The sequence below is a fragment of the Poeciliopsis prolifica genome, unplaced genomic scaffold (assembly GCF_027474105.1).
Source record: "Poeciliopsis prolifica strain line A6 unplaced genomic scaffold, Auburn_PproV2 SCAFFOLD015, whole genome shotgun sequence".
NCBI lineage: Eukaryota > Metazoa > Chordata > Actinopteri > Cyprinodontiformes > Poeciliidae > Poeciliopsis > Poeciliopsis prolifica.
In genome coordinates, this window is record NW_026562390.1 from 4,831,745 (window position 1) to 4,842,012 (window position 10,268).

At 35.9% G+C, this 10,268-nt stretch overlaps 1 long non-coding RNA gene across 2 annotated transcripts; it reads right to left on the minus strand.

The window, feature by feature from the left end:
- Positions 1–1,230: 1,230 nt before the first annotated feature.
- On the minus strand, positions 1,231–6,415 carry LOC129366288 (uncharacterized). 2 transcript variants are annotated; one of them, XR_008606600.1, is made up of 5 exons: positions 6,373–6,415; positions 5,893–6,014; positions 4,567–4,861; positions 4,024–4,093; positions 1,231–3,727 (listed from the first exon to the last, which is right to left on the minus strand). It is a non-coding gene; the product is annotated as an uncharacterized LOC129366288 (long non-coding RNA). The 2 variants fall into 2 exon arrangements; XR_008606601.1 differs by lacking the exon at positions 6,373–6,415 and adding an exon at positions 6,236–6,354.
- Between the last annotated feature and the right edge of the window lie 3,853 nt (positions 6,416–10,268).

The window sequence follows — 10,268 nt, forward strand, 5'->3', positions numbered from 1 at the left end:
ATGATGTCATAATTCTTGGTTGCAGGAAATGTCCTCCCAATTAATTGTGTTTTGAGTGCTGGGTTGGTTGCAATGAAAGTTTAACAAAAGATATTGTTCAGTATTTTATTTCTAGTTCCTTAATCATCAGACTTCTGGAGACTCTTGGTGATTCCTCTTCCACATAAAATCAGATCATTTCTTCTGTGCATCGGGGCGTAAAATGATCAATATTACTCGACAGGTAAGTCTTCCCTTCTTTAGTTTATTGGAGATGCTTTTTGGTTTTCAGAGAGAAACAAGTTGATTCACTTAATAAAATAACATGAAATTATTATAAAAGGATGTATTACAGGAGGTAACTAGAAGTTTCATTTTAGCTTGCCAAAATGGCATAATACATTCAGTTTGAAAGCAAAGCACTTAAACACTTTTATTATCATCCCTCTTTATTTAACCAGTAGCAAGTTTTTCACATGTCCCAAAATACCTTTCCATTGAGAGTTTGTTTGCTGCAAAATTTCTACACTTGGACTCTGGCCAAGATTGTGTCTTCACAAAAGTTACAAAGTGAAAGTGCTATAGCACTTTTGAACTTCCTATTAAGTATCCAGAAGAGTCAATATTAGCATAGAGTTTCAAGTTTCATGTTGCGACGCACCGGAATCGTGAGGTTTGCCCATTACTTTAAAAACACGTGTTGACATGGCATGAGTTCGATCTGGTCTCTGACACTTTCTCAGGTGACCAAGGTTGGTTGCTTGTGGTCTTGCATGACTACTGGAGTTTTTGTGTTGGAATCAAACACGGAATGACATTGAAATTAATTATCCTAATCAATGAATAGTAACTTAAAGGATTACTTCTAACTCTGCTATATTATCTCTTCCCCTATATTTGTAGTAGTTTATGCAACATACAAGAAAGTTTGAACATCTAACTGACCATTTTAAATCTCAATATTTCTTTCTTTAGTTTAAAAAGAACACTATTTTACACATTTTACATAAAGTCTAAAAAATTTAAAGGTACTTAGAAGTAAACTGTAGAGTATTCATAAAAATATTTAGGTAGAGGATTTATTGCATTTTCCCAATAGACACGTCAATAATAATGACAATCTTGAACAAAACTAGAAAGCAAAATATAATCATCATCACTGCATGTATATTTATGAGTAGCCATTATAGCCTAAAGTAACCTTAAAATTCATCTCTATTAAGAAAAGGTAGCCAAACAGTAAAAAAAAAAAAAAATCAGAAAAGAACACTTATAATATTGAAAAACAAATGTTTATTTTCAGCAGAGACTGTGGACTTGTTATTCTGTCAGTCTACTGGTCTGTCTTCCAGTGAAGATTTGGCTGATCCCTAGAGAGCAGTGAAGCAGACATATGCAACATGTCTTCACTTTTGTTGAGCAAGGTGAAAACCTGATGGACATTCATTTTTTTGTGAAAAAAAATATTCACCCACTGAACCTATATAGTAGGTTACACATATATACAAAAACACATGTATAGCCATATACATATGACTTAATATTTCCAATCACAAGCTTATGTAGAGCTTCAACATATGCAAATTTTTGAGAATTGGTGCCTACAAACAGTTCCGTAGATTAAAGAACAAACTTCTTAGTTAATTTTTTAATCTTACTGATAATTTTGAACAAACTAGATGGGAAACAAGATTAAATCACAAAAATAGAGAAGTAATTTTTGAGGAATATGAAGGCTATGATTAAGTGCTTTTATCGCAAAATCCCAGCTCACCTTTAGGGAGAGATTAAAAAATGTCAAATCTATTTCCTATAAAACACAATGAGGCAGAATAAAATTCAATATATATCAGTGAAATATGAATAATGGACAATGAAAAGTTCAGGCACTGGCCCTTGAGGAAATTAAGGACCAGTGCTGTTACTTCACAAGTTAATTCTAAGCCATATGAAATAGTTCATACCTAATTTATTAGACAGAAATTGACAAAACTCCTTAAGTTTGCTTTGTATGCATAAAAATAATTTACTGTTACAAAAGTTATAAAGTACAGATCATAGACTTGAATTAAATAAAAAGGTTTAATCCTTTAACATCATATTTAATTGTAAAAAGAAATTTAATAATTTCATTCTACTCACATTCATTGCGAGAATTGGATGTGAAGCTGTGGTTTGGCCTCTGCAGCCTCTTGGTGAGAGCAAAAGTGAAGATGATGATGGTCAGTGGGAAATTAACTTGCAGATATTCCCCCTGTGTAACCCACATCATTCCTAAAGCAGATTGGCGCCACCTGCTGGAGGAGTTTGGTAGGTTCTGTGGCTGCTGTACAACATGTCGAGGCAGGTTGGCAGTTTATCAAAGCAGATGAGTGAGAGTGTGCAAGGACAGGATTAACACACTAAGCTTTGACGAGATCCTTATATAGAGGATTTGATAGCAACAGGAAACTTGTTTAGGACACAAGTGACAGATTTTTTGAAGAGTCTACCTAGATCTTTGATGCAAGAGTTCTGTGGGGACATTGGGTGCAGTCATCATCTTACCGATAGCAGACAACCATCTGAAGAACCTTAGTTTGGAGAAATAAAGGTTCTAACCAGACAGTCAAATCAGTGGCTAATGTGAATGGAGCTGGTTACAAACTGACTCGCTGCCTTCTTCAGACATTTTATACATTTAAAAGGTGTTCAATTGAAGCTAATTTTATATGCAATTACATGTCAGAGCCATGATCTGATCCATGAATTAAGACATCAAATAGTTATTTACAAGAAAGACTGTAAACAAATATTGCTCAACTATGTGACAGGTAATGACTACCACTTAAGAATAGAAATGTTGGTTGAATACATATGCCAAACAAATGCTGCACAGAACAAAACAAAAAGACAAATGACAAAAACAAAGTAAAAAAATCTATACAGTCTGGCTTTGCATTGGTAGTTGTTGTAATTATTATGGGACACAAAACGATCACTTGTGTGCATAATCAAGGAAATAAAATGGATTTAAAAAATTATGATACTGCATTAGACAATGATTAGATGAACTCATATTTTTCTAAGTATACAAAAGTCAGTAAGGTATGGTGTATTTTGATGCAGGGCATAAAAAGTAATAAAACTTTCCATGTGTAGCTTAAAAAACAGACCAGAAAACATACCAAAACAAAAAAACAAAAACAAAAAAACAGACCAAAAGAACTAAAGTGGTGAACTACACAGTACATTAATGATTTCCAATATAAAACTATGCAATTATGGATAAATTATACATTGTTTGTAGAGATATCAAAATGTTAGAACCTTGAAAAATTTTTGCTTGCACCAGTTAAATACAACAAGCTGGTTCTCATGAGATCAATGAATCCACCCAAAGTTCTTGCTTGATCATACAAAGTGGTTGAACATTTGCATGATTGTGCTGGAAGACTTTGCATGAAAACTGTCAGAGTGAGTTTAACTTGACTATAAAGACAAGACAATGACAGTGCCATGATTGTAGAAACAAAATCCAACATAACTTCATATTTGTCCTGCAGAAAACATTTTTTGTATAGAGTGTCAGCTGAACAAAGCAAACAGGATTTTGAGTTAAGGTGCTTCTGTAAATTCAGTGTTTGTGGCTTAAGAGGTTGAAGCACAAAGTCAGTTGCAGTGAGTAAAAAATGCTTTCCGTTTGGAAGGATCACACTCAAACAACCAGAAACACGATGGGGTGGAAATTATCCAAGACATTGTTTACCTGGAAAAGAATGAAAGACATTTGGATTTTGGTTTTTAATCATATTTACACTATAAATATGATAAAATATGACATTAATGGGAAAGTAATTGCGAAATGGCTGATCTAAGTGTCAGCAGTGGTTCCCCTACTTAACATAAATTGGCGACAACAGACATGTCCTATTTTGCTTAAATTTGAATGTTCGTGGTATTTATGCACCCACATTACCCAAGTACTAAGAAATTTGGAAATACTTTCTCTTACTTCATTTCAATATCCAAGAATAAGGAGCTGTGAGGTCAAAACATGCTTACCTTAGACATATTCCATATTTATCCAAATTGAGCCGATACGTTGTAGCCTTGTTGAGCTGCCAGTTGTTTTCTGTTGACAAAGAAAAAAAAACATAGTGGGACTGAGTTAAGTTTCTTTTTTCAGTATTGTCATACTTTCCATTAAACACACCAATGGTATCCAAATCTGGATAACATGGGTACAAATCAATGAGTTTCTATGAGTGCAACACTAGAAATGTCCTGCAGGGGCAAATTACAAAAGGCAACTCCACTGGAGAGCCAAAAAATTATCCACAAAAAAAGCACAAAATAAACTGGGGTGTAAATTTTGAATAAAACATTGATCATGAGAAAACAAATATCTTGAAATAGATATGTAGCTTAATACTCAGACAGCTACACAATCCTGAATTCCCCAATTCTAAATAAATAAATAAATGATGTTAAACATCAAATAAGAATTCAAAATATTTAATGAATGCTACAAACCAAGCAATAGTGAATGTTCTCATTTTAGTGAAAAAAAGAAAGACATTTATTTCATATGATAAGTCCAAGTACCTCTTATTCCTCTTTTGCCTCTGCCTCAGCTTAGCGAAGACAAAAGCGAGGATCACCAGGCCGACGATGACCACGATTACGCTTACGGTCAGTGGTACACTCAAATGCCCATTGATTGTTGTTTCGCAGAATTCCCCCTGGTAGCCCAGATCACACGTACAAGCCAGATTAGGATCGCCATCTTGAAGAGGCACGCAGGCCCCGTGGCTGTTGCACTGGCTGTGTCTGCACTGGTCGTCCTCCATGGTATTAGAAGAAGTTCAAGGGGAGGACAAAACACTACAACTTCGTAAAGCTAAGAGGAAAGCAGAAGGAGGGAAGATTATAAATTATTGGTTAGGTCACGTCCTAAAAGAATGACAAGCAAAACAAAAACAGGAGCTGAAATTGATGTCTTGAGGACGGGTTGAGGCAAAGCTCCCTTTAATACATGAACAATCTCTACACTTCAACAAATAAAAATAAAAAAACGGTAGAGGAATTTTTCTTTTGAATGTCACTACAATTTATTGTGCAAAAAGTAAAATTTTTTAAACCAAATAATTAGTTTTTTTTTTAAACCAGACCAAAAAAAAAAAAAAAAAAAACTAGTCAGAAAACAAGTTTGACAAGAGTGGTCAGAAAGCACAGTGTGGAACCCAACTCTTCTTTTATACTTTTTCTTGCAAAATGGCTCAAACTTTTCTTTCACCGGATCTCATTTGAAACGATTCCCCTTCTATTCAGCTAAATGTACCATCTCCAATGTTTTTGGACAGTAAAAAAATGTTCATGTAGCTAAAATTTCATTGAGTTCATCATCTGCAACTTTTTACCCTGGAGTCTTATTTAGAAAGGCTTCTGCAGGGACATAGTGGAAGGTGTTGCCGTCCAAAGAATAGGACATTGTTTGATTTGGCACTCTGCCCTTAAATATTCTAAAGATGACATCACAAAGAAATTATTTACAAAGTTTCCTGAACCATTTAAAGAAAAATACATTTAAAAATGACTTTACTCTTTTGGCCTTACAAAATGCTATCAGTTTTTGACATTTCTGCTTTGAGCTTATCGTCCTAACTTAATTAGTAGACTAATCTGACACATGCTGTTTCAATCTATAACACAAGTCTTCCGTCTAAAAGAGCTGTAATAACTTGAAGTCGCCATAAGACAGAATCCAGACATGCACATCAGTTTTTGCCCAACAATTTGTGTCAATATTCTACCTATGAAATAGTATTCCTTTGGTTAGTATAGCTTTAGAGTGCTGCACCTCTTTTCTGAAGAAGTTTAAAATGAAAAAAATCTATATCAAAACACCCCCCCAAAAATAAAAAAACTCACAGAAACAGTTAAGAAAACTCTGGGCTCTTCAAACGTGTGAGCTGGAGGTTTTGCTGCCGCCGTTGGCTCGTCCAGTCATCTGTTTGGCAAGATTCTTTCAACTTCCCTTTCAGTCTGATCACCTGGGGGAAAAAAAAAAATGGGCGGAGAACAGAGGACAAAAACTGAGTACCGTGAACAAATGTCTGTTTTCTTCCCCCCACAAACAAGGAAGGAAAATCCCCTCCTCCCTCTCTTCACATGAACCACATCACACAAACATCCTTTGTCAGGGATGTCATAATTTGACATGTCACAAGGTTAAATCCACCTCGTTGCATGTTTCGGTTTGCCAGTGACTCACCTTGATTTCCAAAGCTAAATTTGAAAGCATGTGGAAAACAAAAACGAATTTTGGAAATAATTGTCACAAGAACGTTGGCGTGAAAGTGGGAAGAATTTAAATGCGCATAAGGAAGAACAGAAAAGGTTCATACTTACTGAAAATATGATATCAGAGCGGTAACAGTAGGTGTGTTTGGAAGCTTTGACGTGGGAGGAGCACACAAGTCAGTGCAAGACTCGCCCTACAAGACATGACAAAATCAACATGTCTATGTGAACACACACTAGAGTTGTATAAGCCCTGGAAGCCCTTATGCAAACCAGACTGGGAGGCAAAACTAAATTAAGCTTCTGTGAACTCTGCAGACAGCAGTGCTCCACTTCTGAACCGCGTTTATAAGTCCATGTCACACCATAACCAAGTACCACATGTGCTTCACTGGTTCTGTAATGGCTTACTGCTGAATCCAAACACAAATTAGCCAGCACAAATCACAGTCATTAGAATGTGGTCATTGCAACAAGGCTGCAAACTGAACTACCCTTTTCCTTATTTCTACATAGCTTTATGTGCAAAGATGATCTCAAGGATGCAAACTGATTTGTGTATCTGATTTCAACTCTGATATCTATTGTCACAATTCCCCCTCCCTCCTTCCCTCTTTTCTCCTGGTCAAGTAATCTTAGACAAGAATTATCAGCTCTTCAGATTTCAACAGAAAAAAGGGGGAAGGACTGATTAAAGGGAACTAAACTATTTCCACATCGAAGCAATTTTCAGTAACAAATACTCTCAGGACAATGGCCATTGGGCAAATGTCAAGTGAGACATGATACCCCTTTGTCCTTTTAAAATAGTTTGAACATGAAGAGCTGCAGCCGTCATGTATGTATACATTCAACATACATGAAAGAGAGAGCATTTTATTCCTTTTACAAGAAAAATTATGTTGAAAGAAAATGAAATGAAATGAAATCCAACCTCCACTTATTGGATCTTGGTTATGTATGTACATGTTTTCTATGTCCAACTGATTGCTTGTTTTAGTTTTTAAAAAGCATGTTTGAAATAAGTAAATAAAATAAAAACAAAAATGCAACACAAACACAACAGGAAGTTGTTAAAGACAGTTTAAAATTAACATGAGTCATTGGTATGACAGTCATAAAACTGTGTGTTCTGACTTTAGTGCTAAACAGTTAAGCAGGGCTGATGAGTTTGTGTTGCAGAATCCATTGTTTCAATACTAGAGATTAACGATCATAAAAAAGTTATTCTATTAGTGACTCATGTTCTCAAAGTACTAGGAATGTTTCAAAAAGCCTAAGCAATTGAGTAATGCAGTTTTATGTATTAATGAAACAATGTTGAAAGCTTTTTTTGCATTTGTAGATATAGATTTTATTTCAGTCTCAAATTCAAAAGAAGCAGCAGCCTTGGTCAAACAAGAATAAAAAAATGTTCAAAACAAATGTTAATATAGAAATAAAGTTTCTATATTAAATAAAAATACCTAGAAATGTAAAAGGACCAAATGCAAAGAAGATATATTTTTGGAGTAACTTATGTTAGCATCGTAAAACAGTTTGTTTCTTCCTTGTTGAGAATTTACAGAAGACGGCGTTAGAGTAAACATTGCTGGAGTCAACACCCATAAAAGCCAACTAAACAGCAAAGCCACTCATTCAGTTCTTGAATAAACAGAGAAACAACCCCTGTGGCTTAAATTAATGCCAGTTGAACACGTTTCTACCAGAAACATGATTCTCATTTAAGGCCCAAGAAGTACTAGCTAACGAGCTGAAAAAAATATTTTTTGTAATTAAACAAATTAGTTTGAGCATCTGTTCATGACATCATAGACGATTGGCAGACATTTCAATCTTCAGGTTAAAGTGGCCATTTGATGAAGAGTCTGCATGGATGAGATAAGCTAACCAGCTAGCTATTAGCAAAAGCAAGAGATGATGTATCATTAGATAAAATGGCATTCAGTCACTCAAAGCTAATTAATCTTTTGTCTTGTCACAAAGGGCAATTCCTCTCATAAACATTTTGGCAATGTTAATTTGAAAAGACATTGCCTCACACCAGTTCATTTCAGGTTCAATGTCTGAGAATGCCTCAGTGCACATGCACATTAGTGCAACATTAGTCTCTAGGCTATTGAGCATGTTTAAAGCCGGATGTTTGTTTTCACATGCTCTGGCCTGAGGCAGAGCCCAGAGAGGATCATGTATGACTCAATGCACGCATGCTCCTGCACACACCTTTTGGAGGATGGTAGACATGCATCGACTCCTGAAGATTAGGAATGAGGAACAATAGGCACCATTTTACAAATGAAGTAGAACACAGATCTAGGTTTCAGTACATTTTTTCACACAAGTGGAAAAATGCATTAAATTTACTTGGACAATCATTTGGTAAACGTGTGGCTGTTTGGAGTTCACACTTAAAGTATGGGTAGGTGCACTGACACCTATCCATCCAAGTCACCCTGGGTCAAGTAGGAAGATTTCAGTGAGGATTTGGGGAGCCTGCTGGGTTTGGCCCACTCTCCAAAGTCAGCACATCAACCAGGAAGTTTGAGAGAACATTTTTCACATTGTCAGAGTTTCAGATATCTGCTGTAATGCTGATTAAACCAAGCGGAGTTTTAACACTTCATCAGACCAGATGCTTATTGCCTTCGTGTCACACTGCACAGACACAATTTATGGAAAAAGTTACAAGTTTTAAGGGCACATTCAGTGTACGAGTACTCTGTATTAAACATGAGCCCCATTCAAGTTTAAAACCTGATTTTCAGGTTTTTGTCATCTGTTAGACAAACCACTTTGAAATTTAGTTTTTCCAACATCAGGATCTGATTTCATATGCAATCTGTATGACTGAAAATGATTACATGCATACTTGTGTTTCACATGCTTATTGTACCAAAAACAAAGTTGAAGTCATCCATGAAATACTTGAAACTGGTTTCTCTGATAAAATTCATAGGACACAATTTCCAATGAATTTCAATATAATGGGCAACATTTAGAAACGGGAACCAGATCGTTGAATAATGTTGACAGAAGTGTTACTAAAACATAGGCTGAACTGGTAAGAGGAAATAAGCCTCCAAATCATGCAAGTGATTAGTACAGTCATATGAAAAAGTTTGGGCACCCCTATTAATCCAAATTATTTTCATCTCTAAATATTTGGATGTTTGCAATAACTATTTCAGTTTGATATAACCAATAACTTATGGACACAGTAAAAGAAAATGTGCAGTACACATAAACACAAAATTTGACAGGTGCAAAAATATGGGCACCTCAACAGAAAAGCGACATTAATATTTAGTAGATCCTTCTTTTGCAACAATAACAGCCTCTAGTCGCTTCCAGTAGCTTCTAATGAGTTCCTGGATCCTGGATGAAGGTATTTTTGACCATTCTTCTTTGCAAAACAATTCCAGTTCAGTTAAGTTTGATGGTCGCCGAGCATGGACAGCCCGCTTCAAATCATCCCACAGATGTTCAATAATATTCAGGTCCGGGGATGGCCATTCCAGAACATTGTAATTGTTCCTCTGCATGAATGCCTGAGTAGATTTGGAGCGGTATTTTGGATCATTGTCTTGCTGAAATATCCATCCCCGGCGTAGCTTCAACTTCATAACTGATTCTTGAACATTAGTCTCAAGAATCTGTTGATATTGAGTGGAATCCATGCCACCCTCAACTTTAACAATATTCCCAGTACCAGCATTGGCCATACAGCCCCAAAGCATGATGGAACCTCCAAATTTCACAGTGGGTAGGTAGCAAGTGTTTTTCTTGGAACGCTGTTTTTTGCCGCCATGCATAACGCCTTTTTTTATGACCAAACAACTCAATCTTTGTTTCATCAGTCCACAGGACCTTATTCCAAAATGAAGCTGGCTTGTCCAAATGTGCTTTTGCAGACCTCAAGCAACTCCATTTGTGGCATGCTTGCAAAAAAGGCTTCCGTCACATCACTCTCCTTTACAGCTTCTCTTTGTGCAAAGTGCGCTGAA